The sequence below is a fragment of the Rhipicephalus sanguineus genome, unplaced genomic scaffold (assembly GCF_013339695.2).
Source record: "Rhipicephalus sanguineus isolate Rsan-2018 unplaced genomic scaffold, BIME_Rsan_1.4 Seq10615, whole genome shotgun sequence".
Lineage (NCBI taxonomy): Eukaryota > Metazoa > Arthropoda > Arachnida > Ixodida > Ixodidae > Rhipicephalus > Rhipicephalus sanguineus.
The window spans coordinates 1-18179 of record NW_023614253.1 but is presented as its reverse complement, the minus strand read 5'-3'; the positions used below and the strand labels follow the sequence as shown (position 1 = coordinate 18179).

The 18179-nt window shown below is 46.8% G+C and overlaps 1 long non-coding RNA gene across 1 annotated transcript; it reads right to left on the bottom strand.

Moving 5' to 3' along the window:
- Positions 1–1688: 1688 nt before the first annotated feature.
- LOC125756495 (uncharacterized) lies at positions 1689–16721 on the bottom strand. Its single transcript, XR_007414552.1, has 2 exons — positions 16596–16721; positions 1689–1789 (listed from the first exon to the last, which is right to left on the bottom strand). It is a non-coding gene; the product is annotated as an uncharacterized LOC125756495 (long non-coding RNA).
- Between the last annotated feature and the right edge of the window lie 1458 nt (positions 16722–18179).

The window sequence follows — 18179 nt, the reverse complement described above, 5'->3', positions numbered from 1 at the left end:
AATCTTTCTACACCACATCTGATCATGTGCTGACGTCATCGCGAGAAATCACGTTATTCGACGTCATGATGACGTCACAATTTTTGGTCGTATGGTCACGTCAGTACGTGATGATCTTTGACATCCCTCGTGTTGACGCCGCCGACGCCACGGACGCCGGCGGTCAATTTTCGCGTTTGGTGAGGCATCTAAGGTTTTCGTCAGAGCAGGTGCAGGGCCCCCAGTAGGCGCGTGTTAAATGAAAAGAATACCTCGTTCAGCTAGTCTGATAGCGGACATCATGTTGGTTTTCTTTACAAAATCATTTTTCTGCTCAACTTTTTCGCGCTCTCTACTTCCTGATCACGAAATTTCATCGAGCGCATAAGGGCTCCTTGCTATAGTGGAAGGGCTTCCTGCACGAGCACAAACATCGTGCACTATACGTGCATGACTAAAAAGCGCAAGGCACATTCGCTTAGCACAGAGACGCAGATTAATTTACATGCGCGAATTAAACGTGAAACTGGCAGCAAGTACACAAGCGGCAACACAGCGGTAAATGACACTATAGGCTGACAGCCACAGAAACGCAGACCACATAACGTACAACACATGCCAGGTAACCGCCGCAGCTGACGCGCGGCGGCACTAACCTGCGATATTGAAATAAATCTTCCCCTCACAACATCACGGTAACATCCGAAGCTCGTGCTCAGAACGCGCGATAAATTACGTAAACGCAACACATCACGCTTGACACTCATAGCGTGATCGCTGCAAAATTTCAATCTGCCCAAGCGATCGAAACGCGAACCATAAAACTCCTTTTTTTCAGCGTGACAAAATGATTTTTAAAGTTTGTGCGCCTGAAAGGGCCCCATTGCACAACAAATAGTAAATTTGTGTTAATGGTGCGCTGTTTATAATACCAGCAATATTCAAGCTAAATACTCAAGTACGTATCTCGCATAGCACGGAGCAATTGGTCGGGGTCTATTTGCTGCGTCTGATGTTTCTGATCCAAAGGCGTCGTCGCTTCTTTTCCTTCGGAAGCCTAAAAAGGCGGAAACCCTGCGCGCTGCTGTTTGAACAGCCAACCGCGCAACAGCAGCCCATCACACGCAACAAATTCACGCTTGAATGCGAGGAGCAGTCGCCATGAATACGCGCGGCTTCGCACAAGTGCTTCGTAACCTACGCACGCTCCTCAGCGATCGTGTCGGCGTCTCTCCGTCGCGGCAGCGCTGGACTCCGCGCCGCGCTGTCGCCACTGCCGCCCGCCGCCGCCGGTGAGGAGAGAGAGTTTACGTCACGAGAAGAGGGCGGCGCTGGGGCGGAGCTCGGAGAGCGGCGAGATGAAACAATCGCCAAACTCTCCCGAAGGGTATATATGGCTCTGCGCCCGTCGTGCTGCTAGCGCCATCTCGCTGGTAATGAAGAAACGCTTATAAGCGCCGGCCGTCTCTGAGTCCGTCCAGCGGTAAAGGGCGTGTATATAACGCTCGCCGTTAGCTATGTCAAGGATCTGCGTTTCGTGGCGTAGCGGTTAGCGCCACTCGCTGCGGAGCAAGAGGTCCCTGGTTCGATTCCGCGCTTCGGAAGCATTTTTCTGAATTATTTTTCTTTGGGGCTTGTATATATATATATACATACTTATACATATACGGTGCATGACGGCGACGGCGACGGCAAAATTCATAATAATAATGTCTGGGGTTTAACGTCCCAAAACCACAACATGATTATGAGAGACGCCGTAGTGGAGGACTCCGGAAATTTCGACCACCTGGGGTTCTTTAACGTGCACCTAAATCTAAGTACACGGGCCTCAAACATTTTCGCCTCCATCGAAAATGCAGCCGCCGCAGCCGGGATTCGATCCCGCGACCTTCGGGTCAGCAGTCGAGCGCCGTAACCACTAGACCACCGCGGCGGGGGACGGCAAAATTCATCCGAGACTGTCGATATAATTGCTATCGCAGTAATAATATTTGAAATATGGCACAGATTTTTGCTTCGTGAGCGCTACAATAGGCGCCGTAATATCAACTTGTTATCTGTATGCTGTATCATACATTCCACGTGTCGCAAAAACAGACGCGTCGCGGGAGTGACAACAGTTCGCGCAAAAAGCTTTTTTCCACTTTATTTTTAAAAGCGCCATCCGAGTTCGAACTGGGGTTTGATAATAATAAATCGTTGGGGTTTAAAGTCCCAAAACCGCGATATGTTTATGAGAGACGCGGTAGTAGAGGGCTCCAGAAATTTCGACCACCTGGGGCTCTTTAACGTACACCTAAATCTAAGTACACGGGCCTCTAGCATTTTCGCCTCCATAGAAAATGCGGCCGGGATTCGATCCCGCGACCTGGCGGTCAGCAGTCGAGCACCTTCACCAACCACCGTCGCGGGTGAATCGGGGTTTGAAGACATTTGCCACGCACTCGCTCACTCGTATCGCTCACGACAGTACACCTGTCCGGGGATTCGGTATTGCATAAACGGTAATATCTCTACAGACGAGGTAAAACTCCAAAGCAGTATTTGGGCCATCGTGCGGAGGCTTCTTAAAGGGATACTGAAGCGGCTTTAAATTCTCGAATTTATTGGTAATTCGCAGTCTTTACCCCTTATAAAATGCCTACGTGGATTTTTCTTTCGCGATATTTGATTAAACAACTGCGCTACAAGCGGGCAAACTTTGGTCGTGGGGGGGGGGGGGGGTGATTCTTAAAAGGAAGAAGGAAATGAAAATTGGTTGTGGAGTGCACGATAACTGTCTCTCAAGTGAGGACACCTCAACCGATACACCCACGGGGGACTGGGGATTGAAGGGACAGTGAGAGTGAAAAGAGCATGGTAAAAGAAGAAAAAGAAAGGTATGAGTGGAAGAAAAAAAAATGAACACCCTCGGCGCACGCGAAACGGAAGCGAGGAGGACGGCAGAGAGGGAACCGTAGAGAAGTGACGTCATCGGGAATATCGCTGCTTGCGCCTTTATTTGCTGCCAAGGGAAGCGTGGGGATTTGCTTATCGCCGCACCGTCCTGTTCGTTCACTTCGAGATTCTCCGATACAAAGTTCACTGTTTCTACGGCCTTTGCTACGGCTTTTGCTACGGCCTATGCTCCGTGTTGAAGACGGCTCACCATACCGAGTTCTGCGCGGTATTTGACTGCAATAGCACCTACGCTCGTAATAAAGTCGCATTTCACAAATTTCCTCGAGATCAGAAGATGGCTGCAAAGTTGGTCACTGCTATTTAGAGCAAAATCTTCAAATCTACAAAAGCAATTGTGCTATGCTTCAAGTATTTCCAAGACGGCGATTACGCGCGAATCCCGTCTCGAATGAAGTTGCTATGCTTGACCATAAAGTCTGCGCGACTGAAGCGGTCCGTTATGTACTTTTGCACAAGAAGGATCTCGCCGCCACGGATAGCCGCCTTCACGAAATAAAGAAAAACTTAGGTAGCGTCGCTGATCAGCAGCAGTGCGGAGAGTTGCGACAGGGTCTGCTACTGCCGCAACAGTGCAGCTCTGTGCTGCCTCGATTCCACGAACGTTGTTCGTTACCGTCCAGGCGTCACGATAAACAGTTGCTGAAGTTGCGCTCGTCTTCGTTGCTCTCTGTCTCGTGTCTTACTTTGCGCTGTGATCACAATTTAAAAAAATGGAATACCAACTAGCTCGTACCCAGACCTTGCTGAAGTTAGGTCCATCATGCTAGGTTGTTCGCGATGCGCACTTGTCTTTATTTTGCCACTGTCCGTGATTTACTCGTGTCAATGGGCGACGGCGCTCTCACTAGTTTGCTCATGTAACGTTTAGAATTGAAGAAGCGCTGGGCGCGCTTCTTCATATGAGCGCTCCTTCAGAGCAGTATACGCGTTTAACGTTAAAATAAAACTTCAAAAAAAAAAGAAAGCTCCGTGGAATCTGCAAGGAACGCGTGAAGGTCATTGCAGCCTCGAGTGGTCTACGGTGCGTTAGCCCGCTGCGCCACCAAACTTGAACAATGGAACTGATTAATAATTAGGCTGGATGTATCTGTTAACTCGCTGCTTATCGCAGCGTCTGAATGCGATGCTAGGCACTTTCTTCCGCGAAACGCCCATTTTGAATCGCTAGCGAACGCGTTGCGGATTGTGTACAGTGACATGGGCACTTTCCATCGTGTTTCGCTCGGCCTAAGATCCAGTCGGCCACAATATTAGGCTGTCGATTGCACCGTCCTGTCGAACGAAATCAAGCTTCTAGAAACCGAGTGGTTCTACCGGCGTAGCATTGACATTTCGATAGTGGTCGAAAAAAATTGGGAGAACCTTATGCTTCGCCTTTAAGAGTTGAACGCGATAACGAAATCCGGCCCCTAGTGCGCACTTCAACCACTAAGTGCACACTTATTAACGTGTGTTCTTACACACACACGCACGCGCACACAGACACACGCGCGCGCGACGTGGTCAGGCCAGGAAAGCGGAGGTCAAACGCCAACAACGCCGTGAAGATGCCTTCCTGAGAGCCAAGGAAGCTGAAATGAAGCGTCGTCGTCGTGATGTCGATCACAGGCGTCAACGACGCCAAAATGACGCGGAACTTCGAGCTCGAGAAGCGGAGGCCAAGCGTCGGCGTCGCCAATACAGTCCTACGTAGCATACACTGGGACGACATATATACTGGTTATGCAATGTATGATAGTATTGCGAGCAACTACATAAATTGGGGCACGCTTAAGCGTCGCGTTTAAGATTTGAACGCGATAGCGACATCCTGCCCCTAGTGCGCACTTCGAACACTACGAGTGTTTAACAGAATGCGCGCACTAAGGTGTGTGCCTTATGTAATGGGTAGCATGCTTTAAACCAGGAGCAATTATGCACGAGAAACTTTTTCGAAGTTGCGATGCACCCACTACGTGGTCCTAAAGGGACACTAACGAGAAACAATGAATTGGTTTAGATTGATAAAGTGTGCTCGGAGAACTCTTGTGTAGTTTATTTCACCACCATAGGTTTATTATTAGAGGAGAAAACCAAGTTCAAAGTTTCATTTTTAAATTTCGCGCCGAACTCCGTAATTCGTGACGTCAGAGATTTCAAAGAGCATTTAACGTATTTTGGCGCCACTGGCTCGACGAAATTTCCACGAACTCGTTATGTCAAGTCTCTGGCCCCCTCAGAGGACAATGTACTTCGATTTAACCGATTAGGAACTACGTATAGGTCCAAGCAGGCGCCGTCAAAAATATGTGACGTCACGGCAAATGGTGCGGGATTTCCAAGGTGGCGTCGCCACCTGTATTTTCTTTTAACACGAAAGTGTTTTATGCCGGGGTCCACCAAGTAAATCCGTCACGGATATGACGTTGATAAAATGGACGCCAACGGGTGAGAAAGAAAAAACCAAGAAAAAGATACCCCGCTGGGAATCGAACCCACGACGTTGCGGCCGCAAGCGCTCGACGCTCTACCGACTAAGCTAACTCGGGAGATGCTAGACACGGCGCGAACGCGCCTTATATCTTTCACACATTCTCTTTCGCGGCGGGCGGGCGGCGGTGCCGCCATCTGTGAGATGTGAAAAGAAGTAATGCTTCGCGATCGACACTTACTAGCGTTTACTCCGAGATTTCGTGCGATATCAGAGGTCATGGTTAAAGCGTCTCGATACCAGAGAGGTAGACTGGCCGCGCTGGCGTCGCCGAGGCACCCTTGACGCAGTTACGTTCTTTGCCTTTGGCTTCGTGTTAGCGTGCGTCGGCTCATAGGAGTAGTGCAGCTTCCACGTGCAGCAACGGGATTTCTCCGCCGCCGACTGCTTCAATTGCGAGAGCACCGACTAACAAAACTGCTGCAATATGTGTTGCAGAAAGCGCGCGATTTCGACGGGCGAATGTCGTGCCTTGGTGGAGCGAGAGCAGAGCCTGCGAGACAGAGGCCAGCGGGACTCCCGCGTTTGCGGCTCAGGCCATGAACCTCTACCTCCCGTGTTGCTGAAGCGCAGTGTGTGTTATGTATGCATGAGCACAGGCGTCGGCTACCCATTACTAGAAAGCGCACCCCGTGCCGTTTCTCTCCTTAATTGACGACGCTTTGAAGAAGTGCATACCGGGTACCAATGTTGATTATGAGCTTGTTGATATCATCCTTACGCGGGATTCACGATTCGCTGTGCCCAAATATATGTTCACACCGTCAGCTACCACAACGGTTTAATCATGATCATGGGCGTTAGTCGTCACGATAGAGACATGCTGTCAACATGGGTGCATACACGTCAAACGGTGCTATAGCTGCCAAACACGAATATACATTGTACAAGCTCTCATATATCACTACACAATAAGCACTACTTCTGTGAAGACACGTTTCACTTTCGTGTTATACCGATTCCTATGACGGAGGGATCAGCCATGTCTTTTTGCGCGTTTTCTCGCTTATTAAGCGTCTTCTCGCAGCAAGCGTGGTGTTTTTGGTATCGTGGAAGACTACTTTACTAATGCGATAAGAGTTGTTTTGCTGTTTAGTGTCCCTTTAAGGGAATACGCGCAGTAATCTGTGTGCCTTTTGTAATGGGTGGCTGTCTTTAAACCACCAAGTTGTTATGATATTGACATGGTGTGACGCCCGATGAAAATGTACGCTTGTACCACGCAACATTACTGCGATATTACATCTCGTACTGTGACACCTGTATACAGGACGCGTATTTTTGGGAAACATAAAAGTTACTTTCAGTGCAGCACCAAGCATAGGCGTGGCTGTGTGGTAGAACACCTGCTTGCCACGCAGACGGCCTGGGTTCGATTCTCACTCGGACCCAACATTTTTATCAATTTTATTTGCGGCTTTTTCGGTCACGGACAAGATGATGATTTTTTGCTCACAACCAACGGTGCCGACACCGACGCCGACGGCGGAATTCTGCGATACGAGCTCTTTAACGCTATCGTGTTAATATCTATCCGAGCCGGGCGGTGGTGTAGGCAGAAATTTGTTGCCGTGGGGGCACGTCCTGAAGTGGAGGCCGGGCAGACAAGTGTGGTCTAGTGTCAGTTTGTGCTCTGTATTCCATGGCAAAAAGAAATTTCGGGAGAGGCACGGGTTCGATGTGTCAACCCCTGGCTACGCCACTGGAGCCGGGCTATGCCACACGGATATCACACGGGCGATCTCAGTCGAGGCCGACTCCGATCGTATTTTTCGATCACGATCGAGAATCGCCGCTGCTACTCGGTATAGCAGTCTTTCATATTGTCGTAGCCTAGCATTGCTGCGCAGCCGTTATACAAGCGGACAACAGAACCCAGAACCATTTATTACGGCGTCCGGCCAGGAAACGATACATACGCGGTGACTTCGCGCACACACTTCTTGTCCGCGCGCCGAGTACCAGTGCTGCCTTTCGCCCGCGACACAGGCATATCTGCGCCGCCGCCTGCCGCGCGACGTCGTCGTGGTCGGTGGCCCACGCCATAGAGTTTCCTATAGGTAAACTAGAGAGAACTCTGGCGCTAGTGTCTATGGGAGCTGCAACGCATGGCGCTTCAGCCATGCGTTGCAGCTCAGCCAGCATGGGAATGATGCCAGCATGGGAAGATGGGTCAGCATGGGACCAGCATGGGAATGGGTCAGCTTCAGCCAGCATGGTAATGATGGGTCATACATAAATTTGTCTAAACTTCGTTATTTTTGCTCCGCTTGGCTCCGCGTCGCCTGCATCCGCTTTGTCGCAATATGAAGTTCAGCAAAAGTCAGCACTTCCACTTCACCACTTTAACCTTTTTAGGTTCACCAATTCAAATCTGGTCACGAAGTTCACAATGGTCCATTATTTTATCCGAAACGAACGCCAAAACACAGCAATAAACAAAGCTACAAGTGCGTTGAAAGCCGTAAGCCCGAAGATTAGGCAAACGATCGCAGCGCCAGAGTTCACTCTAGGTAATTGTAGGAAACTCTATTGTCCACGACACATGAGATGATATAGACGACAGCCGATTGCTACCGAGACGGTCGGTGCCGATCTAATGTCATTGGATTGAACAAAATCACTATTCAAAAAGTGCCCATGTGGCATAACTTGGCACAAACAAAGGAGTGGTCCGTTTTGGCCTCGACTGTATCATCGCCCGTGCGACAGATTCCATTGACCGAATTCAGTTATTTTCAACCTGTGCTTATCACGGGTGGAGGTTGCGGGTTGGGGCGCGCTTTCTAGCGATGGCCGCGTCTCCGGTCGTAGCTAGTAGACACGACTGGCTCGAACAAGTACTGATGTACTACATCGAGGTCATTGCCACAGTCACACATCGTCGTATTAACAACTGCGCGCTTATTTCAAACTAAAAAAAACTGAAAACACGCTATCGCCTGCTGCTGTGCGCAGTCGATAGCGTATAGTCGATCGAGGGTGCCTTGGCGGCACCCCCGATGACGTCACGAGGCTTCGACCAATCGTAGGCGTCGGAGAGAATATCGGCGCCGCCCGAGGGACGTGCTGCGCCTTTTTGACAAATAAAGGCATTCGCCCTAGTTTGTGAAAAAATTCGACAAGATATTCGAGCTCGCCACACGAAATTCTATAACATACCACCGAAACCTAATTTTTTTCGAAAAGTGCTTCAGTGTCCCTTTATTGACGTTCTTGTAATTAAATGGCAATTAACCCACTAGCTGGTCGGCAAGTAGAGCAGCGACCGCCATCAATTAAAAAAGTGACAAGCAAAAGCCGCTGACAGCACAGCGCAGCTCACCTCTAGAACAATTTATGATGAACAATATTTGTCCTACAATCTACCTTCCCTGATAAACTTATTAAAAAATGAAGATTTTGACCTTTCGTGTAATAAAAATTGTCTCCTTAAACGCAGTTCGTTTACCTAATTTCAAGAACAGTACATCCCTCCGAATTTTTCTCCCTCTTCTTGTCGATCGCTACTTTTCATATTCATGCCATTTCGTGACTATTCTTCTGCATTGTTTAGCGCTTTGTTACATAATTTTTGTGTTACTTGATGCCATGTAACCCTTATGAATTTATTTGTACTCTTCGTGCGTGACTGACCGCCATCTTCCTGTTTCGCCAAATTGTAACGGGGCCGGGACCTCGTCCCGTACTTTTAGTCCCGTACTCCTCCTTTGCAAAGGAAATTAATTGATTGATTGATTGATTGATTGATTGATTGATTGATTGATTGATTGATTGATAAAGAGCTTTATGGAACCCCAGCAAGTTGTTTCGGAATGGAAACAATGAACGTGGCGCATTTTGCCACCAACGCCTCACTAGTGTTACGTAGTCCCTGGTGTGTGGTTGCTCAATAAATCCGCTTGCTTGAAGAGTGCCAGCTGTTTTGTTGCGCAGGAAGGAAGGCACGACGAAATCGGGAATCGATGGCTCCTTATGCTTGGTCGCCGCTGAGGGGCGCGTCGAGTGAAAGACGATATTCGCCAAGTGCCACTTCCGTCTTGCTTTTGCACCGAATGCGCCCTTCAGGTGTGCATTAGTGCTTCAGCCTAAATGGATGCGCGAAGGATGCGAGCGTCACGCACACTTATGTCGAGCGCTGCACCCGGTCTCTTGTGGGCGTGGATGAACCAAGCTGTGTGGCTTACGTCGCGCGAAAGGTTTTGAAAGCGATAAAATCAACTGCACACGCCGTGTGTGAAGATGTGGGCATTTGTCTCGCATATCACAGCCGCTATCGCAATTTATTCGTAAGACAGCCGCTGCAAGTTTTTGTGGCAATATTCGAAAATTGGCGCAAGTTAAGCTTGTCGTTGCTAAATGACCGATCAGCCTACTTTAAGCGTTTACAAAACATTCACGACGAACGCTTCAAATCGGGTAAGCGACACACTTGACCTTAATCAACCTAGAGAGCGAGCTGGGTTCAGGAAGGAGTGCTTCCTGGCAGTGATCACAGGGATCACTGCCATGTGATCAAACAGGTAATTGGGAAATTGGCTGAGTACAGCAGATCCTTTTGTGCCGTTTCCACAGACTACGAAAAGGCACTCGACTCAGTAGAGATACCAGCAGTCTTGAAAGCGTTGCGTCACCAAGGAGTGCTTGAAACAAAAGTGCCTTGGCCAATGTCTACAAAGACTGGACCGCAGCTACCTTGCTTCTTTACAAGGAAAGCAACGTAAATGAAGTGGAAAGCGGCGTCAGACACGATTTCTCCAGTGCTGCTTAATGCGTGTTTAGAAGAAGTGTTCAAATGACTGGACTATGGAGAAATAGGGATGAAGAGTGACGGAGAATATCTCAGAAACTTACGATTTGCAGATGGCATAGTGCTTTTCTGCAATGATGAATCGCGATACATGACTGAAGACGTAGAGAGAGCAAGTGTTCAAGCAGCTCTAAACGCGAATGTGCTGAATACAAAGGTAATGAACTGCCTAAACTGAAAGTGTTCACGATTGGCCACCACCCTATGGAGCCTGTGCGAGAGCATTTATGCCTAGGTCAATTACTAGCCTACACACGAGAAGGATTTTCACTGAAGGAATGAGAGAGGGGAAAGGCAGGGAGATTACTCACTTCAGAATAACCGGTATGCTACCCTACACTGAGTAAAGGTAATTTTGAATGTGTAAAGACAGAGAGCGGGCAAGAGCGAAGAGCCCACGCATAGTCGGTCAGTCTTGTGCGGTGTACGACATTCCAGTTAGCCTCCAGACGCTTGTGTATCGTATTTCAAAACTTTAACCAGAACTGCTTTGAGCAAAACATTAGTTTCTTAGTGATTTCAACGAAGTATGCAGTATTACCAACATGCACGACGTTCAGGAAAGTCAGTGTAACATCGATAATGTGGAGTAACATTTGCTGGCAGGCTAGCTGGTGATGCATAAAACTGATAGCTGGGCGAGTTGGTATGAATTCATGTTTGAAACTTTTTAGCGTGCACAAAAGACGAGGACACAGAAAGAAGGTACAAACAAGCGCTTACTCACAACTGGTTTATTTCTTGAAAGGGACTAAACATATAATCACAAATAATCATCACAAAGCATTCGCGGAGCAAGTCATGAGGCATATTATCAGAATACAACAAGTTAACCACAGTTCAAAAAAGACATTTCTTTATCAGTAAGCGCCACCAATGGTTGACTGATACATGTTTTCCCACACCTACTTATATGGAAAGCTTCCGTGACTTCACGTGTAAGTTTATCACTATGAGTGAACAAAAGGTCTGTGTCACTGAAAACCCAGAGTTGTTGAAAAGTGTAAAACTGTGCATTTGTGTAGATAATCATGAAATCAAGTTTAGGAACGAATGCGGAATTTCAGTGGAAATTTTTATGGAAATACTGCTCTTTTACCTGAATTCTACTTTTGTCGGGTGGAATGGAGAAATGTTTGTGCAAAAATCTGGCATATGTATATGTTCGAAGGCAGCTCCTTTACTTAAAGTAATATTTTTCTAGCACGAGTGGACCAGAAAATTCATCATGCTGTACACCGTATGAGAAAAAGAATCTTCCGTGTTGTTGATGATTTTTTGGTTATATGTGATGGGGCTGATTATGGGCTCAACACGGTGAATATATTAAAAGTGTTTCGTGAATGTGGCCTGGGTCTCAAGTTCACCCACGAGATAGCAAAAGAAAAACAACTACAGTTTCTAGACCTATCATTGCGAATTTCAACTAATCACGTGTGCTGGATGTAGAGCCCTAGATCAGAAAAACCCTTACTCCACTACAAGTCGGGGCATTCAAAAATCGTAAAAAACGGAATAGCAGTGTCGTGTCTCAAAGGGGCTATAGTGAAGTCCTGCTGCCACCTAATGAAAGATAGTTTTTCTAATCAAGTAAGTAGGTTAACTTCAGCGGGGTTCCCAGAACTGGTTATCACCAGAGCGGTTGATAAACTGATACGCATAGTAAAGGGGGTGCTTTCATCTTCAAGGAATAGCCTGAACAGGGTCAAAAAGCGATGTGCAGTTGTGCCCTACGTTCATCATTTTTCTCATGCCTTGAAAAATGTTGGCAGCAGGTATGACATTGATGATGTTTTCAGCGCTCCTATAAAAGTGCAACAGTTGTGCCAGGCAGCTGCCACAAAGTTCAACTTGAAAGAGAGAAAATGTAGTTGTGGGCTGAAAGAAGGCTCTAAGTTCATAAGGTGCAGAAAAGGTGTTGTTTATTGGATACCGCTAACTTGTGGAAATATGTACAGAGGACAGACAGATCGCTGCATAAATACATGTCTAAAAGAACATAAAAGTTCTCTGGGTAAAGAAACCTTTTCGCACTTATCCAATCATTGTAAATCATGTTATTGTAATCCTGTCTTCATTGACACAGACATTTTGTTCACTCACAGTGATAAACTTACACGTGAAGTCACGGAAGCTTTCCATATAAGTAGGTGTGGGAAAACATGTATAAGTCAACCATCGGTGGCGCTTACTGATAAAGAAATGATTTTTTTTAACTGTGGTTAACTTGTATTCTGCTAATATGCCTCATGAGTTGCTCCGCGCATGCTTTGTGATGATTATTTGTGCCTATATGTTTAGTACCTTTCAAAAAATAAATCAGTTGTGAGTAAGCGCTCATTTGTACTTTCTTTCTGTGTCCGCGTCTTTTGTGCATGCTAAAAAAGTTTCAAACATGATGATGCATAGTTCATAGGTAAAATAGCACAAACGTAACGGGACACAAGGAAGACACGGGACAGAGTGCACCTTGTCCTGTGTTCTCCTCGTGTCTCGTTACGTTTCTGCTCTTACCTACGAGTGATGGCTGTTTTGAAGAGGCAGACCTTATTTCCCACAGTTTCATCAGTCCGATAATCAAAGGAAACCAAGGAACTGTCCACTTCGGCAAGCAATTTGAATATACGGTCACTGTAGAAGGAACATTAATCACGGTCAGCTTTGCTCAGGTAATGGCACTAAAGGCAGGGCTGTCAAACATGCGGGCCGCGGTCCTTTCGCTAGGGGACTCGCCTGCAAATGACTGTCATCGTCTCATAGTTTTAGATGCCAAGCAGCTTTTGCGGTGGGCTGTGTCTGTAGTTCCATTGGCGACCGTCCGCTTTCTAACACCTAGCATAGCCAGCTGAGCGCGCGCTCGCGCCGAGAAGTCTTCTTCCTCTTGTTCTTCAACCACCTTGTTGATACGTGCAGAGCACTTAAGGGGCCCGGGCTGCCGTATGCTGCCCTAGCTTGGCGTAACGCAGACAAAACCATGTGTGCTGGCACACGCTAGCGCGTTCAGGCCTGTGTAAGGGGCTGCGTAAGACGCTGTGACCTCTCCCCCTTACACTCTCTCAGCAATCATGTGATGGCGTCGGGGAACGAGATTTTGCAGACGCGCGATGAACCCGCGTGGCATGCTCCAACAAGAGTTCGGGACGAGTAACAGCAACAACAACCACAGTGAATTCATGGTGTGCTCCACTTGCAAGGACGCGTTACCATCGAGCAAGGTGCCCGTTATGAACGGAACTTTAAGTCGACCCATGCGCTGCTTCCCATCCCCACATGGTTCCCTTTAGTGGGAGATGGGTTAATTTTTTATGAATGACATACCATAAGCTGGCAAACTCACTCATGAGTCGACTCACTCAGACTCAGATACAGCCGTGAGTCTGAGTCTGAGTGAACCCGGTTGAGTAATATTTTGGTGAGCTTGAGTCTGAGTGAGTCCGGTTCATGAAAGTTTTAGTGAGTCTGAGTCCGAGTGAGTCCGGTTGAGGAAAACATAGGTGAGTCTGAGTCCGAGTGAGCACTAAGCGCAAAATATATTTCTTGAGTCAATCTGAGTGAGCTCCATCATTTATTTCCGACCTATGGTCCTATGTACTCATGTTCAGCATTACTATCAGTCTTAAGTCGGCTTAAGTTTATACTCAAGCCTATTCACACGTATCTCTACGCCCAGACGAGACTAGTCTCAAGCATTTTTATTTTCGTCGTAACGCCCATCCGGTCATCATGTGTTCAAAGTTCAAACATAACCGTGGAAGATTATATATATATATATATATATATATATATATATATATATAGTTCAGAATCGGCGTCCGGATTTTCATGTTCCACTCATTCTGGAGATCAGTATTGCTGCGTTTCTCGAAACCTGACGTCAAATCTTCTTCAGAAATGACTCATATATGATCTATGGGAAATGCCTTCGTTGAAATGGCAATATTAACTGACATTCTGTGCAAGCTCGTGTTGAATCGCATTCAAGCGCTTTGCATCGTCCCTGTGTTAGTCGTCGTCTGTGTTGCCATTTTCGTTCCTCGTGTGTTTTCAACGGTTCGCTTTTGAAATTACGAAGAAATACGGCACGCACGGCAGCCGGTTCTATAGAAATTTAGTGGCTTCACCATGAAACAAGCACTCATCGAACATTATCTGAAATAGTTATTAGGGTCCAGAATTCGCTTTGATGATTACTACGACTATATCAAGCTCTTGCCGCTCATTTTTCCTTCGAAGGTATGCATGAAATGTCAGCGTTCTCGCGCCCGGAAGCGGGCATCCCACATGTATCTCGACACGGCCTCCTTCATCTGCAAAGTCATATTTTCATAATGTCTACAGTCTGTAGCGTCTTCGTGTCTGTTGTTCTTGCCTGGAACTCGTACGGCACGGCAGCATACCATGCAAGACTTCCCAATTGGTTCTATTCGAATAGTGTGATACATCAAGCTGAGCACCGATAAAAGCGTATTTCCTCGCTTCTGTCGCAAAAAGCGCCGCTTTGCGTAAAGGCTAGATTCGTCAGCACTGCATGAATAGACTCGGCACAAGTATTTACAGGTAGGGGCCGCACTAATAGTTTATCGTGGAACTTGCATATGGATTACGTTTGCTCTTCTGCGTTGCGTGAAGTGTATTTTCAAGGCATAAGCTGACAAAGTCAGCCACTATGTAAAATTACTTGCGCGCAATTTAATAATTAGGCCAAGACTTGAACATGCATGCGTTGTTTCGGACCCGTTCGCTAAACACAACATTACTCGTCTCGAAAAGGTACAGAGGAAAGCCCTAAGATTTATTCAAAATATTCGCAGTGCGACTCACCCTATGAGATAATGCAGGCTGACGGCATTGAATGTCTTCGACAAGGAAGGAAAACCTTGCGTCTACAATTTCTTTTCTTGCTTTTGAATCGGGACCTAACAACTAATCGTTCAACATATCTATCTATCGTCCCAAACATCAATGCATACTCGCCACCATCATCCTAATTCCCTAACGCCATACTTTACGTCACCCGATTTATTCATATTGTAAATTTTTTCCCCGCACCGTAATTGATTAGGATAATTCTTTATTGCCTTCGTCCACATTTTGATACATTTGGGTGCATTCGAAGTTTATTAACTTTGTTGACGTTATTACTTACCCTGGTTGGACCTGTACAGGATTTTTAGTACTGAATAAAGAAGAAAAAAGAGCAAACACATCGGTTCTTCCAGCCATATCGTCGAAAAGACCCCAGCAGGGGAACAGGGAGCCTGTTGTCGCGCCCTTCCTCGTGGTGTTAAGAAACTCGGCGACAGCCGGTTCGGCAATAAGCGCTGGCTGAGCGCAGCGACCATCAAGAGTTTTTTCTCAGTGAATCGGCCATGCGCGGCTTGTTTCGGGTCGCAAACTCTGCTCTCAGTGTCCGTGCAGGGAAACTGAGGCACTGGCATTTAAATGGGCACAAGAGCATAGTCACGTGTTCTAACGACGTTAATTTTCATAACAATTCAGTTCTAAGTTATACTTCCAAAACACGATGGTGCATCCTATGCCCACTAGCAGAATAGATTTCAAGTACTTGATATGCCGTTGATTTATCTATCCTAGTAACTCAAGGTAGTAAAATGCAGATTAGTGAAATCGGCTGTATTGTTAGGTAGTGAATAGTACCAACTCAGACTGTTAGTTTGTTACTAAGTTGTTAGTAACCACTCCTTGTTAGTAACCACCCTTGTCACACGGGTAAGCTTAACCGCTGTTATACCCAACTGCAGTTAGAGGACGTAACCACAGTTACCGTAAACCAGATAGAGGCGCCGTCACACGTTTGCAGCGCTTCCAAGCGTTCTTTAGTTGATACATGGCTGCGTCCGTGCAACACCGCTATAACACCACCTTGTACAGGGCTTCACGCTCGATTATGGACGCGTCAGCAGCGTGTTTTGATGCGCGTCTATCAAATAGCGTGAAGCCCTGTTCAATGAACGAACACAGCCGTGTTTAAATCTCGTGAAATGCACACGAGATTTTGACAGCACGGGCAAACTTGTACCTCAAAGCCGGTAATTTATCTTCCCAAATGCGTATCAACGCCTCCGTCGTCGCAACGGTCCAGATGACACGCTTTTGGCTCGATATTTCGGTGGGAGCCGAACTGCTCGCGTCCGACATGGGGGCCGCCATGTTGTCAGTTTACGGCGCCAACAGGGGTTGCCTACCTCGGTTTACGAAAACAGTCGTTAGCGGATTAACTGCGGTTAGGGTTAATAAATAATAATAATAATATCTGGGGTTTAACGTCCCAAAACCACCATATGATTATGAGAGACGCCGTAGTGGAGGGCTCCGGAAATTTCGACCACCTGGGGGTTCTTTAACGTGCACCTAAATCTAAGTACACGGGCCTCAAACATTTTCGCCTCCATCGAAAATGCAGCCGCCGCGGCCGGGATTCGATCCCGCGACCTTCGGGTCAGCAGTCGAGCGCCATAACCACTAGACCACCGCGGCGGGGCAACTGCGGTTAGGGTTGTCCTGTGATAAGGTACAACAGCCGTTAGACTTAACGGCCGTCGTACTTAACTGTGGTTAGACACTAGTGGACTACAATTACTCAACAAGAGGTTTACACCTATTTTATTTACATGCGACGTGTGCATTGACATATCAAGTTTATTCTATTACAACAGCATATATAAGACGACATTGTCATGTTAGACTCATTAATTAGTTTAAGTCATTACCAAGGTAACTACACATCACAGCGTACGGTCATCACAGGCATGAACGGACCACAATCGAGAATACACACACACAGAACATCAAGGCTTCTAGGCTACTTATCGATGTTTTCTACCCACTGTCTTCTACACTACTGTTTGCATATATGTGCGCAATCGCGTACACAAAACTTATTCCAACACAATAAAGAAAACTAAACTTTGTCTGAATTTTGCATGAAACTGTCACAATTACGGCATAATATACTATGGTATCTACGAAGTATCTGGCACCTTATGTGGCTTAGTTGTTACATAGTAAAAAAAAAGAAAAAGGAAAGAACTCGGAGAGACTTTCTGGTTAGTAACAGCAAAATTTACTAGCTTTACTAGCTGTTGGCTAGTAAGGAGATGCCACGAAGGTAGCAAAGTGATCTCGAAACTAGTATATACATGCATTTACTAGCTGTTTATTACTTTTTTAAAGAGTGTACTTAGAAATGAAATGGGATTTCTGGTAACGAAAAAATCATCAGTGCCGAACGACAGCAGGAAATTGATGCGAAATGCACAAACACCAGGAATTCTAAAACCAGCTCAACTTGATGCCATATGAATCTTCTGTTCATTGCATTCTGAACTAACTGCTCGTGTGCTGTTCTGTTTTGTGGAGCCGTGTTCTGTAGACAGCTGCGGCGAACGCTCTTTCGCGTAGATTTTTATTGGCAATGAGATGCATATGAAAGCATTAAGAGCACCTACCGAGCTGTCAGGACCAGTATAGCATGATGAAAGGACAACCTTCCCATTGGCAAAACGTTATCGAGTGCAGGTAAGCGCATACGTTAGAGATGTTTATGCACATCTCATCGCAAAAACGCAGTCCTGAGATTTCGAGCGGCTAAGCGCGAGGCAGCTGCCTTTAGCGCAGCTCATTAAGCGATGTCACAGACGCCTTGAAAGCAGCTTTGCCGTGCTTTGAGGGAAACGCCTCATCAGCGACTTTACGTCGAGCCGCTTTCAGGTCGGCAGCGAGTTCGGATGAGTTCTTTGGAAACGTCAGCATCTGCAGCTTGCCGCTTATTTGATACGTCGTCAGTACTTTCTCCTGGCCATTCTATCTGTGGTGTTGTATGTCAACGTTCACTGCCACCAAGAAAACAGCAATACAATGTCCACACACAGCAAAATGCGCAAAATGCGCTGCACCAGAAGACAAACTGCTCTCCTCAGCAGTTTGCCACATGTT